Here is a 14067-nt window from a genome sequence, read left to right as displayed (position 1 = left end):
CGTTTCATCCAGGTGCTGGGGGAACTGTTGTGCAACCATGCTCTCAACAACCTTCGTCACGAAGCGAAGGTTGGAGACTGGACGATAATTAACCAACATTGCCGGGTCCAGGGAAGGCTTCTTGAGGAGAGGCCTCACGACCGCTTCTTTCAAGGCAGCGGGAAAGTCACCCTCACCCAACGAAGCATTTATAATCCCCTGGAGCCAGCCTCGTGTCACCTCCCGGGAAGCCAGCACCAACCAGGAGGGACACGGGTCCAACAAACAAGTGGTTCAGTTCAGTCTGCCCAGAATCCTGTCCACATCCTCAGGGGTCACAGGATCAAACTCATCCCAGATAACATTCTCAGGACCTGCCCCAGTCCCTCCCCCTGAGATTACCCAATCAGAGTCCAAATCTTCCTGAATCTGAGTGATTTTGTCATGCAGATACTGAACAAAATCCTCGGTTCTACCCTCCAAGGGGTCCTCCTGCACTTCCTGGTGGAGCAGGGAGCGGGTCACCCTAAACAGGGCGGCTGGGCGGTTATCTGATGACGCAATAAGAGCAGTAGCTACATTTCGCTGCTTTTATCGCCACTAGGTAATTCCTAATATGAGATCTTACCAGTGTCCGGTCTGATTCAGAAAGACTGGCCCTCTAACTACTCTCTAGGCATCTCTTCCAGCGCTTCAACTCCCTCAGCTCTTCAGTGAACCACGGAGCCAAATGAGATCGGCACCGGGTCAGAGGCCGCAAAGGCACAACCCGATCCAGAGCTCCAGCAGCCGCCCTATCCCAGGCGGCTACTAGGTCTCCAGTTGAGGCGTGTGCCAGAGCCTCAGGGAATGGCCCAAGCTCCATCTGGAACTTATCAGGTTCCATCAGGCGCCTGGGGCAGAGCCATCTTACCGGCTCCGCCTCCCTGCGGCAGGGTGCAGTGGTTCGAAGGTCGAGACGAAGGAGAGAGTGATCTGACCATGACAAGGGCTTGGTAACTATATCCCCTATCTCAAGGTCACTCAACCACTGTCCAGAGACAAAAACCAGATCCAGCATGTTTCCCCCCATGTGGGTAGGGTCATAAATTAACTGGGTCACGTCCATAGCTGTCATGGAAGCCATGAACTCCTGAGCCACCTCAGACGCCTCACCCACAGACGGCAGGTTAAACCATGACCATAAGACTAGGGGCATCAACCGCCACCGCGGCGATGATGTTGAGTAGCTTGGGCAGGGAGCCAGGTACATGATCCGCAAACCCATCTGAACCCCGTGACCCCATCCCACAAGGAGGGATTCACAGCCGGCTCTCTGAGGAACAGTGGCCTCCCTCAGTCTCAGACCATCTTTAATGATAACCGATACCCCCCCCCCGCCCCTACCCTGTAACCTCGGCCGATGGAATGCACGAAAACCTGGTGGGCACATGAACTGTTGTAAGTTGAGGACTACCTGTACTGTACTTTCATGCTTTATATACTAACTAGATTTACCTAGATAGACCAGCTGGAGTTACCTGTTGCAATTTATTGTTTCTGGATTAAGTGCAGCAAGCTGTGTGCTACTAGAGGTCTATCCTACAACATTTGACTTTTGAGTGGAACTTTTCAAATTAAAGGTCATAGAAAGTTGTATCAATTCCAGCAGAATTATATGGACATAAAAAGCTACTCTGTACTAGGAGTGGTGATTGATCTGCTTCTGAAGTAGTGCCAGAGATTTTTCAGAATCTTGGCCTTTTTTTCGTTGTTCATTTATAGTATGTTTTTCCCCCCAGCCTTTATTCCACTTTTATAAATTTCATTATAGCCTGATGTTTGACAACACTGCAGACTTTTAAAATCTGCAAAAAGTGAAATAAATCTAAAACCTGACAGTGATAGTAGACTAAAAGAATTTTAAAGACTTTATTATATTCATATACTTTAAATGACATAGAAAGACAGTTTAGTGTAATGGTTAAAGGCACCAGGCTATAAACCAGAAAACTTAGTTCTAGTCCCACTTTAGGCTTGAAAGCCAGCTGGGTGACTTGGGGCCAGTCACTCTCTCTCAACCCAAATCATCTCACAGCTTTGCTGTAGGGAAAAATAGGAGGAGGAAAGAGTATTAGGTATATTTGCATTGACTTGTTTATAATAAATAAATACCGTGATAGATAGATAGATAGATAGATAGATAGATAGATAGATAGATAGATAGATAGACAGATTGTCAGGGCATTTATTAATCCCATGTTTGGCTCTGGGACTAATTACCCTGGTTTAGAGGAGGAGATGAATCGAGGCTTATCCTTGTTTACAATATTCTGAAAAGAAACGCGAAGGAAGGTTTCTAATAAAACTCATTTATTTGTTATAAAGAAAATAAAACACCTCACTAACTAAGAAAAGTTAATTGTTACATTTTTGAAAGTAATTCGGGTCGGCTATCTTTCAGCCGGACCTTGCTGGAAAGAGAACAAAGGAAGGAGTGTGTGAAGAGCAAGTGAAGGAATGTGGGTGGATACGGAAACACGTAGCTTACTGATAAGAAGTTGGCAAAGCTACGGAGAGTCTGACAGTCCAGAAATAATGAGCTCAGCTGGTAAATAAAATAACGCAGTGACACAGATTTAAATATTTTACAAACAAAACAAGCACAATCAACAATTTAAAAGCCATAATCTAGTCCAACTAAAACTACAAAAACCATTACCAAATTATTCTTCCATTAATATAAGTCTGTAAAGTGATGTTATACATTATTGGGGTGGGGGGGTGGAGTTAGAAAAGAGCTTTAGAATACTTGATAGTAATTAGCCAATATTTGGGTAATTCTTAATATTATTAATTTTTCCACTTGTAGAAATCTGAATTACTTTGAAATGATTGGAAAATTGGCATTAGCTATATCTTCAGGTGCAAACATTTTTTTTAATGCCCTGAATATAAATGTTCAAAATAGGGTCAAGAAATCCATGGTCTTGGGTCTAATTTTAAATTCTTCTGTAAGATATTAGTTTAGTAAATATGACCTGTCCTCTTTCAAGATTCTTCACCAAGGTTGGAATAAAAATGCTACTGCTTTAATAAATTTCCATAACTGCAGCTTTTTTTTTTTAAGTTCACAAAGTAGCCTGAAAAAAGTTGGGCAGAAAAGTTCTATGCTCATTTTTTATTCACAGTTCAACTCATTTATAACTCTGTCCCAACTCACAAGAGCTTTGGCCATTCCTACCGTCATCGCAAATTATTCTCAAAATCTTTTCTTATCCGTGATTTATTGGATGCCTTGAAGAAGAGAATCTAAACATCGTGTTTGTATTTCCAAAGGCACTGTTTCATAAGTCGATGGGGAAAGATGAGAGTGAAGGAGAAAAACCAACAAGTTTTGAAGCAAGGTTTCAAATGTTCACCTTGAAGGTACTGATATTGTGAAAGCAGCCACTTTTTTGTATGAAGAATTGTTACAATATCAGTCTTTGTTCAAGGAAAAGAAAATCTAGCAGGCATAACTCAAATGCAGTTCTTTTCTCTTTTACGATGGTCAACCAAAAATGCAGCTGCTTTTGAAAAAATTATCTCATATGATCTAACACCTTAATGGGATGGGATGGGAGCAATAGATCATAGACTCACACACTATCCCCAGCCTTTGCTTTGCTTGGCTAAAGACAGCAGGAGCAGATGGTTCTCAGAGAGGCAGCGCTGATATATTGGAAGCATTAGAATACCACTGTCGAGCTGCTTTGAGTCTTTCTGGCAATTGATGTCTACGTCATATATATATATATATACTCAGTTAGACTTTTCTCCCTAGGGCAATTGAATCTGGCAAGTGTATATTGCAGTGTTAGTTATACTGCTCTGCTAGAAGCCAGCAAAGTAAGGCTAGAGGTTAGAGACAAGACTCTGCCTTTCATTATACCACACAGCTGGGACTAAAATACAATGGCTGAGGGTGTCAGGAAAATGTGCCCCTCTCATTTTCTGAAGAGCTATTCTCTCTACGTGATTTTCCCAATCAGTCCAAAAGAAGTCAGTGAAGAAAAACCAGGCATCTTACTTCAAAAGAGAAAGATCACCAACAGCCTCTCTTAGCTGCATTAAAAAAAGAATATATCCAAGGAAATACTAGTAGATAAAAGCTCTAGCTTTTAAAGGAATTGCCCAAATTGAAGCACCTAGATAACCTTGATGATAAATCTAAATCGGGTTGGACAAAGTTAGAACATCCATAAACAATATGGGTACAGGCTAGATTGAAGGGGGAAAAAAACAACAATGATCTGTACCATTTCCAGGAAAACAGCATGAAATCAGCAGGTACTCTGTTCAGCTTGAGGGAGAGTTTACTTTTAAAAGACCAGTACCAGAAAGTATTAGGCTGTGATCAGTCGAGAAAATGTAGTTGTTCAAAAATTCAAAGTAATCAAGTAATTGAATTCAAAGTATCAGAAACTAACCTGAGCTCTGCAATATGTTGGCAGAGTTCACTGTAGCTACAATATGGTTTGTTTGATTTTGAATGAGTGGAATGTGTAGAAGAGTCAATGAATAAATTGGATTTGTATTCAGATTATACATCACTATTTGAAAATGCACCTTGCTATTTTTTGTTTGTTTGTAGTTTCCTAGCGTATTCTTGGCGTGTTTTTAATGCATCCTCCAGACTTCTGTTGCAGGGATCTCAACCTTTTTGAGCCAACGGGCATATTTGAAATTTTGATAATGTATTTTGAAGCCTCCCACATTTTTCCTTTTTGAACAAGAAGACTTCAGTCGTATGAACTATTTTTATTGTCTAAGAGGATCTACACTGCTCAAGGCACTTTTGAGAGAAAAAAAGAAAACGCCAGAAGCTGATCTTTTGCTATGTGGCATGTCTTTTATGTTGAATGCCTAGATGAAATAAAGATGGATACCAAAGAAGATGTTTTGGAACTGATTGAGGTCTATAAGCACCACCCTGGTCTCAGCTCAGTTCCCTAAAGGAGCAGATCAAGAGCTAATAAAAAGAAGAATGGAAAATAAACTTGACTTTGACTATGATTTCTTTGTTAGAACGCTTTTGGGTTGTCTCTTGTGGATAAAGTAAAAACGGTGAGTAAAACAAGAGAAGCCTTATTTTGCTAGATTGCACTGTTAACTGATAGTTATTTAGATCAATGCTTTGGCTGATTAAAAGGAAGCATAATTGAGGTATTAAAATTTTTCTACTTCAGTTTCTTTTTTAAAAGCATATTTACCATTCCAAGGGAACAATCCTGTCACTTGGAAATTAACAGAGCAGCATAAAAGGCAGTTTAAGAACATCGTCAAATGGAATGATGCAGGGAGTGTGGGCAAACTCCCTTTCTGCGACTGAGCAATTATGCTATTCAAAATCCTGGTTTCAGAATAATACTTAAATATCATGGTGCCAAGTTCCTCTTCTTTCAACGGAGAATTATTTATTCATATGTAAATGTATTCAGTTTTAATCAAGCACGCTTAATACTTCTTTAACTAGAAAGGCATTCCCTCCTGTGTAATGTACTCTGTTCATATCAGAACTGCTAGTTTTCCCTGTGTCCAACAATACTAACCAAGAATTTCCCATAATGCAGAAAACCTAGCTGTGATCAACACCAGGAATCAGTTCAAATCCTATATGATTATGGATTTACAAATTGCTCCAGCTTAAAATGCCTTTATTCTGTAAGATTAATGACCGTATTAAGACAGTAATAAAACATGAAAGAAACAAAAGACTTAGTTTTGTATTATGCTTGAAAACTCACAAAAGGGAGCTTCAGGTGTCATGGTTACAAAGGGAAGTTTGCAATTTGTTTGCATGAGTGTAAGAGGCAGTGATAGGGAATTGCTACCTTTTTAAAAAAAAAATGTTCAGGATTTGTAATCTCTCAAATCTCAGGGGGCGGGCACTATCTCGCAAAAGACATTTCTCTTGCTGGAAGGAAACACTCTTTCTCATAGGAGTTTTGCCACACATTGATATAAATCCAGTAATAAGCTTTTGGACTGATTAACCCAATTCATTAATAGATGTAATAGAAGCCCTCATTAGGACTGCTGCTGTATTGTACAAAAAGGTAGGTAGATGTTGCTGAAATTCATTAAGAGGCATCCCTTATCAATGTCTATGCTGTGGTTTATAACTGAGCAATATATGCGCTGATCACATTATCTAGCTTTATCTCCCCAGCCAATCCACTTGGCTTCCTTCTAATTTCTTCTAAATTCCCCCCTCCCTCCCCTTTGGAATAGAATAGAATAGAATAGAATAGAATAGAATAGAGTAGAGTAGAGTAGAGTAGAGTAGAGTAGAGTAGAGTAGAGTAGAGTAGAGTAGAGTAGAATAGAATAGAATAGAATAGAATAGAATAGAATAGAATAGAATAGAATAGAATAGAATAGAATAGAATAATTTTTTATTGGCCAAGTGTGATTGGACACACAAGGAATTTGTCTTGGTGCATATGCTCTCTCTGTACATAAAAAGATACGTTCATCAAGAATCATAAGGTACAACACTTAATGATAGTCATAGGGTACAAATAAGCAATCAGGAACAATACCAATGTAAATCGTAAGGATACAAGCAACAAAGTTACAGTCATAGAGTCATAAGTGGAAGGAGATGGGTGGTGGGAACAATGAGAAGATTAGCATCTCCATTCTGCCCTTCTTGTATAACCTTTTCCGCAGCTTTCCCCCCATCTACAGAAGATGCTCTCAAATGTTGGACAGTAGCTCTCAGCATTTCCATCCTAGTGGCCTTTAGGTGTGTGGCCTTTACTGTGACTCGCTGTCCAGCACATCTGGAGAAGTTAGGAAGTTCGTTAAGCCGTCCAGAATAGTAGCCCCGACGGCGAGATGGCACCAAGTACATTTAACCAACCAACCCACTCACCAATAAATAAATAGACTCTACGCATTCCCCGGGCCAACCACGGGCTGTTTCTTGCACCAATGTTGCAGAAAAATAAACCAGATGAATTTCAAGATCAGAAAAATCTTTTTATTTTGGCCAAAAGGTTCAGACATGCATTCTATTTACATTCTGAACAAAGACCTTGTTTAAGACACGCATCTTTATATTTTTCAGTTAGTAACAAAACAGGCAACGTGTAATCTGCCTCTTTAGATAGCCCACTCCCTTATTCCTTAGCCAGGAAAGCTCCATGTGGTTTAATTCTGCATTTTAACGTGGTATCTCTGCGGTTTGACTTCTCGAACTCTGCAACTGCAGAAAGTGGGCTAACTCTGCCGTTTAACTTTTTGAACCCAGCAACTGTCTTTTATAGTAATTAGTCAATGGGTCCTTCAGAGATCCTCCAGGCTGACCCCGTATTATTTCACTCTTCTATCCAAATTTCACTTTACCTCCTATTTTACCAACACTTCATCCCGTGTGGCTTCTCAATGTTGTCTCCCGGGTTAATGCTCGAGCGAACCGAAGACCCAAGGAGGGGGAGGGGGGGCGGGGACTGAAACCGTGTAGGAGTTTTTAGTTTGGCGCCCGTCGAGAATAAAAGGTGCCGGGAGGGGAGGGGGGTCAAGGCCGGGAGGGGAAAAGAGTGAAGAGGCTTTCGCTTCACTAAATGATCTGCACCAGAAACAAAAAAAAAGGCGTCTAATCAGGTTGGGCTCTTGCTGTTGCTTTCGTCGTCGCGTCCCTTCTCTCTCCCCCCCCCCTTTCTTCTTCTTTTGCTCAAGTTGCCTTCCTCGCTTTTTAGCCCGCTTTTCCCCCTCTTAAGGTGGCTCGGCGAGTTGCGGCGTCCTCCGCCAAAAGCGTTGCGCTTTTCCGAGGGCAGGGCGGCCTTAAAAGAAACCACTTCGCCTCCCTCCACCGGCAGCCTCCAGCTCACCGGCTTCGCTCCAGTCGGGAAGAGAGAGAGAGTGAGAGAGGAGAGAGAGAGAGAGAAAAAAAAAAACACCGTCCAAGAGCCGAATCGCTGGAAAGTGGCTGCTGCTGCCGCCGCCGCCGCGGGCACGTGCAGCAGCCGCACTCGTGAACCTGTAGCCGGGAAGCTTGGACCAGCCGCCGTCGTCTGCGGGAGACGCCGCTGCTTTGATACGCTGGCTGATCCTCCGCCGGCACTTGCTCGGAGGTTCTCGAAGATCTTCAAGACTGGCTTCAGAAGCAAACCGACTGCATTGATTTCCCTCAGGTAAGGAGGACATACAGCTTGAATCTTCTATCACTGATGGTACATTGGGGGGGGGGCAGAAATGGGCTTGTGGGTCTCTCTCTCTCTCTCTCTCCCTCCCCCTCTCTCTCCCTCCTTCTCTCCTTTTCTCCCTCCCTCTCTCCCCTCACAATATTTAAAACTGATCAACGAACACTGGCCACTTTTCAGGGTTTTTTTTTTTTTTTGGTTAAGATGGGACAGATGCCTGGACACGATCAACTCTTTAAACAGCAAGCGCCAAATAGATTTGGTTATTAGTAAATAGAAATAACCAAATCTCAGGTTCCCTTTTATTCCATCCTCAAGTATGAATTATTTATATCTTTCCAGCAAAAAATTTTTTGGGGAAAAACCCATTACAATTCTTTCCCCTACCTCCCCTGTATTTTTCCCTATTATGTGTCTCTACTATTCCAGTGAAAGAATCCTGGAGACTAAACCATTCTCTTAACCCATCCATCCTCTGGGGCAAAATCACCTGGGCTTAATTAATGAGGAAATGCGTATGTGGGATGCGATGGTACACTTTGCTGATCCCACTTGCCTGTGGGAGAAAGAGCAAAGCAGGAGTAGAGAAATTCAAAAGGACTCCCTTTTCTAATTTTCAAGCTAACCTCCTTTTGTTTGAGTGAACAAAAGAGATTACAACTAGCAGCTGTAGTGAGTAGGGGGAGAACCATTTTTCAAGATGCCGTAAAAATGACTAATTATAAGATGGCAAGATAGCTCTAGCTCAAGTTTGGAAGCAGTGCGATGTGATGGGGTGCTAGTTAAATATTAAGTAGAAGGATATATATTCTTAGTCTCCTCAATCCCTTTGTCCTTGTTATGGCTGATTTTATGTAGGAAACATCCTTCTCCTTTAGTTGTTGTTGTTGTTTTGTTTTTTGGCTGGTGGATAAATTAGATAAAGATAAGAATTTCATTTCTCTTGCTATTCTCAAGCAACTCTACCAGAAATGAAAAATCAGGAAAATATCAAGCAAGTGAAATGGGGATTTAATTCCCCAAAAGGAGAGTTCTGTGTAACGTCCTACTGGGCTATTCAAAAATCTATTGTCATCATTAGGATGATCCGGGACTAGCATGAGTTGTACTTTGGTTTGCAAAAAACTCTTAGATTTGCCCTGAAGCATTTACAGAACTGAGTTATGACATTAAAGATAGTTTCTGATGCAAACCCTCTTAGTAAGCAAAGCATACAGTACCAATGGAATGGAAAGTTCGTTATAGATTTGACATAAAAGTCTCAGAAAAAACATAAGAGCTGCTTTGGACAATGGTTGTTTTGAATTCCTCTGCAGCCCTGGCATGGTAACATCTAATAAATGTAATCTTTCCCCCTCCAGTTTTAATGGACAGAACCCCAATGTTTTGAACCTTTTCTTTGAAGTTCGGCAGGTTCAACTTGAATGTACCAGTGTTAAATAAAATCCAAACTCATTTGAATATAGCTTCATTGCATGGTAGATTATTTTAATCCAGATAATTTGGATCCTGCCTGGCATGAATAATGACAATATGCAATTCCAGCTCATTTTGAAAAATCCTTGTCACAGGGAAAAATGAGTAGGAAGCATAGGGAACTTCAGGGTCCTTCCATCTGTTTCTCATCTGCTTCTAGAATCTAAAATGGTTTTAGCAATGTATCATTTCCTCCAGTCATGTTTGCAATAAAAGTGCCTAGAACAAAGTATCAGAGAAGTCACTATCACTCAGGTGAAATGTAGGCAAAAACCACATATATAGAAGAAGACAATCTGATTCCAATCAAGATAATCTGAAATCACATACTGCAATTCTGCAATTTGAGGTATTTTTAGAGGAAAATGAGTTTATTGAGTTTTCTTTCAGGGAATTACAAAAAGGTGAGATATACTGTGAACTAAATTCAGATGATCAGCAGATTAAGTCTCTAGCATTCTCCAGCATTGTACCCTTCAAAAGAGCATTAGAAATCTCTTACAAAGCATCAGACATAGATTTGGGGATCATCTACATCTCCATTAGCTTCTTCTCTTACTCTGCAAGACCTCTTTGTAGTGGGAATTAAAAGGGTCATTTTTACTTTGTTATTTCTGTACAGCACGAACAAACCTGTAGCTAGCCAGGAATTATCAGTTTTCATATGTTTGAATGTTACACAAATTAAAATATAGTATATGCAAAGTATGAATATGTCAAATGACTGGAAAGGTGTATTGTGAGAGATATGTATTTGGCTGAAGCTGTTGTTTGAGCATATCAACTTGGGTTTGTTATAGTATATATGTATCCTCCTCAGAGCAACAGGAGATATCAAGATAATCTTGAACGTTTGTGTGCATAAATGTGTACATACATGTTTACACACTTAACATATTTCATAGAGGTTTCCCAAACAAACTGCAAATGCTTCCCTTAAATCAGAATTTAGGCTCCTGGCAAAAGTGGAGTGGAGGTGAATTAAATACAAATAGAAATGCAGCAGGTTGAAGTGTGGTAGTGGTGGAATATTGAATAACCAGTTGATAAGCAGCTATCTGCAGAGTATGTCCTTTCTATATTGCATGGGTTCAGTCTTCAGCCAGAATGCATAATCAGTGCCATTTCATACTTTCCCCATTTTGGGGGAAGTTACATCTCAAGTTTGTCCTTTTCAAAGTTTCATGCCCAATTAAAAAGACTATAAAGGCTTGAAGCAGGTGCTGAACAGGAATTTTCTCTGCTTATTCTAGTCCTGATGAAAAAGCTGCAATTTTCATTGGCAGGAAAATGCTTCTTTGGTACAAGTGCAGAAAGTTTTCTCTCATTGCAAATAGCAGCTTCAGAAGAGGGCCTTTTTATAAAGGCTGCTGCAGAGTCTTCCTCTCCCTGCTAATTTGGTACAGTCTCCATAATTAACATATTGTATGCTGCATTTGGGAGAAAACACCCAAGGCCATTACGGTAAGTGCAAAAATGTGTTTAACATTACTTCTAATTTGGCTTATGTTGATTTTCATGTTGCTTTTTCTTGCTTGCAGACTTCTGATCAGAAAACATGAAAGTAATATTGATTCTGGTTGCTTTTCCTACATAACGAATTTTTTAATGGACATACTTCATGCAGTATTCCTTTGATAAGTCTTGAAGTGATATAAAAGCACAAGTAAAGTAGAAAAAGAAAAAAGCTAGCAAAATTACAATAAAATAAAAATATGAAATGTAGAGGAAAGAAGTTTATAGCAACAACTGTAATATGTGAAGTACTTTGAAGATTAAAGCACTGGGTTTAGCTTTCAGTGCTACCTGGAAAGCATTCCTGATGTGCCTTGAATGCAGAAACCAGTGAAGTGTTCTAGTGAGAAATTATTTTAAATTCCACCATTTGGTATTTGACAGATTTATTTGATTCAATATTTGAAGAGACTCAACTGCTAACTGAAATGAAGGAGATTTCTTCTATCTCTAAACAGTAAGTAGAACAAGAAATTTTCTGTTATTTAGTTATAGGAATCAAAATCTGTACTTTTTGGCAATTATACCTATATGTAATAAAATTGTTTGGCAACTCATAATTTGTAGAATATTTGATAATCCCCAGGTTACACTCAGGTCATATCACCAACATTTGGCTATCTGATTCTCGTTGCCACAATGTTTCAGTTTGGAGTTGGGCTTGTTTTGGGCATAAGGTTTGTTTATTAATAATATGCAAAACAATTTCATGAAGAGTTCACCAGGCTTAATATGTTTATCATTTACTTATTTGTTTTATTGTTCCTCCTCCCTGAGTCTCTAAGCTTTCCCAAGTGTTCCAAATCAGATTGAAGAAGGCTCGGCTCGCAATATAGCTGCCTATTTTCTAACCTACTCTGGCAGCTCCCACTGAAACAAAGTTGTTACAGAACCCCTCCACATCTCTTCTCATATATAATAAATAATTTCACTTCAATAGGAACATACCCTACTTCTTTGTCAAAGCTTACACATCTCAATAACGGGTTGGTGGGTAGTGGGTTACCATGTACACACAGCATATGTCATATCTGGATGTGGAAATTAAAAGGTAGAGCCTGAGTGGGCCATCTACTTTCACAGATGTCAAATTTGCTTATTTGGAATAATGGGAGTTTAAGAAAGAAAATGTGTCCTTTAAATTTGGTAGAAGTTTAATGAACAGCCCACCCCTCCAAGAACCACGAATGTCATTTTTTCTCCAGAAATTTTGTACAGCCATGTCCTTGCAGTCATGATCCTCTTCCCTTGCCCATTATTTTACTGGTTGAGAAGAAGACTAATAGAGTCTCATCTTGAAGTACATGATGCTACAGTGCCAAATCCTCCTGCAAGTGATCTCATCTAATTAAGTAGTGGATTCTATTTTATCCCCAAAGTCTTTGTTTTTTTCTGTCTTTCTACCTAACCCTATTTTCTTACTTCAATCATGAACAATGTCTGGCTAGTTTCTCAGCTTACATTCTAATTAGTTAACCAAGTATATTTCATATCATGGTAGCCATACTATTTAATTTATCCTACTATCAGTATTTTTTGGAGTTTGGGATTTCGTTCTTCATCTTGTAAGGCTTTGGTCTAGTGGGTTACTATGATGAAACACCTCTTTCTGTCTTCCAATTGTGTGCCTTGTCATGAAGATTTCTGAGATGATAAAACAGAACGTCTACCAATCATTTCCAAAAGGAACACCTGGAGCCCTAGCACACACTGAATCACCTTGGATATGGAAACTGTCATGATTTTATACTATAATTGATGGTCTTCCTTTTTGAAGGTTGAACTGTTGAGGCTGATTGCATTAGGAAATGCTTGTAACTGTAATTTCAACATACCGGTACTTGGAAGACACCAGATTGGAGAAGATCTTAAAGTGAAAAATCTGTGTTCCCTTTCAGAGTTTTATGGTAGAATGGACAGCTGTATCTAATTCCAGTAACCCACTAGTCGTCCTCAGTTTCATATGAGTTAACTCATCGTTGTCCTTTCCAATTTCTTCATTAATCCTTCATTTTTAGAGAAAATATTCATGTTTTCATGAAGTTTTGTATTTTTCTGTGAAATGCATATTTTATATAATTCTAGTACCATGAACAATTTTGCAAAGTTCCAATAGAGGAAAATTTCAAAGAATGTCTGTGTTCTGACCTATTTATTAGTCAAAAAGCCTGACTCAGATCAGTTTGTTTAAAAATAAATATCAAGCTTTCCTATGAATCAATATTGTCTTATATTGATTCTTGAATTAGTCAAAAATGTAATTCTGTAATATAGTTGGGGATTGGAAGTATTGTGGAATTCAATAATTAATTGTGATATGACTTTACTTCTGTGTCTATCATTAGTGTTACATTATGGGTAGATCAGAGCCAAGAATAACCCTTGAGTCAGCACAGGAGTTTGATTAAGCCTTGAACCTCCAAAACTCTGACTAAGCTTTGGCCTCTTTCAGTGAGGTGTTCTACCTATAAATATGTTGTGGTAGAAAATCTACATTGTAATAGTATTGCCATGACATCGTAAATCCACTATAAACTTACCATCATGGTACAAAGCAAATGATCTGTCCAACTAATCTGTCCAACATATTTTCCAATATCGCCCCCCCCTCCCTCTTTGCCACCCAGAGTCCATTTGGGTTAGGTGGCCAATAAATGTAAATAAATAAAGTATAATCTTTTAGAAATAAATTCAATCTTCTTTTATCCCCTTAAATGTAATTATTTAGTAGCGCTAAAAAGTCTTTAATTAAGCCAGAGAAAATAAGGAGGCGAGCCATGGCAGGATAGTAATCGTACCGCAGCATATTTGGTGTAGTCACAGAAGTAATTGGTATATTAATATATATAACTGGTATATAATAATTGGTAGTGTCAATTTCAGAGCTGCTAGAGAAAGAAGAAGGCAGCTTCTTCTTTCAGTACCA

At 39.5% G+C, this 14067-nt stretch overlaps 1 protein-coding gene across 12 annotated transcripts in view; it reads left to right on the top strand.

The window, feature by feature from the left end:
• Positions 1-4954: 4954 nt before the first annotated feature.
• Positions 4955-14067, top strand: part of LOC117662177 (galactosylgalactosylxylosylprotein 3-beta-glucuronosyltransferase 1-like) — a 52883-nt gene continuing 43770 nt past the window's right edge. For 8 of the 12 annotated variants that reach the window (XM_087894790.1, XM_087894783.1, XM_087894782.1 and 5 more), the window contains exons 1-2: positions 7481-8141; positions 11526-11598. The gene's annotated coding sequence lies outside the window, so the exon portion shown is untranslated. Of the gene's footprint in view, positions 5068-7470; positions 8142-10912; positions 11091-11525; positions 11599-14067 lie in introns of those variants that run through there. The other 4 variants (XM_034411492.3, XM_087894787.1, XM_087894789.1 and 1 more) reach the window with 4 other exon arrangements.

The sequence above is a fragment of the Pantherophis guttatus genome, chromosome 5 (genome assembly GCF_059756535.1).
Source record: "Pantherophis guttatus breed Tessera chromosome 5, ASM5975653v1, whole genome shotgun sequence".
In the NCBI taxonomy this organism is placed as follows: domain Eukaryota; kingdom Metazoa; phylum Chordata; class Lepidosauria; order Squamata; family Colubridae; genus Pantherophis; species Pantherophis guttatus.
Note: the sequence above shows the minus strand (reverse complement) of the source record. Positions and strands in the feature narration are given on the sequence as shown.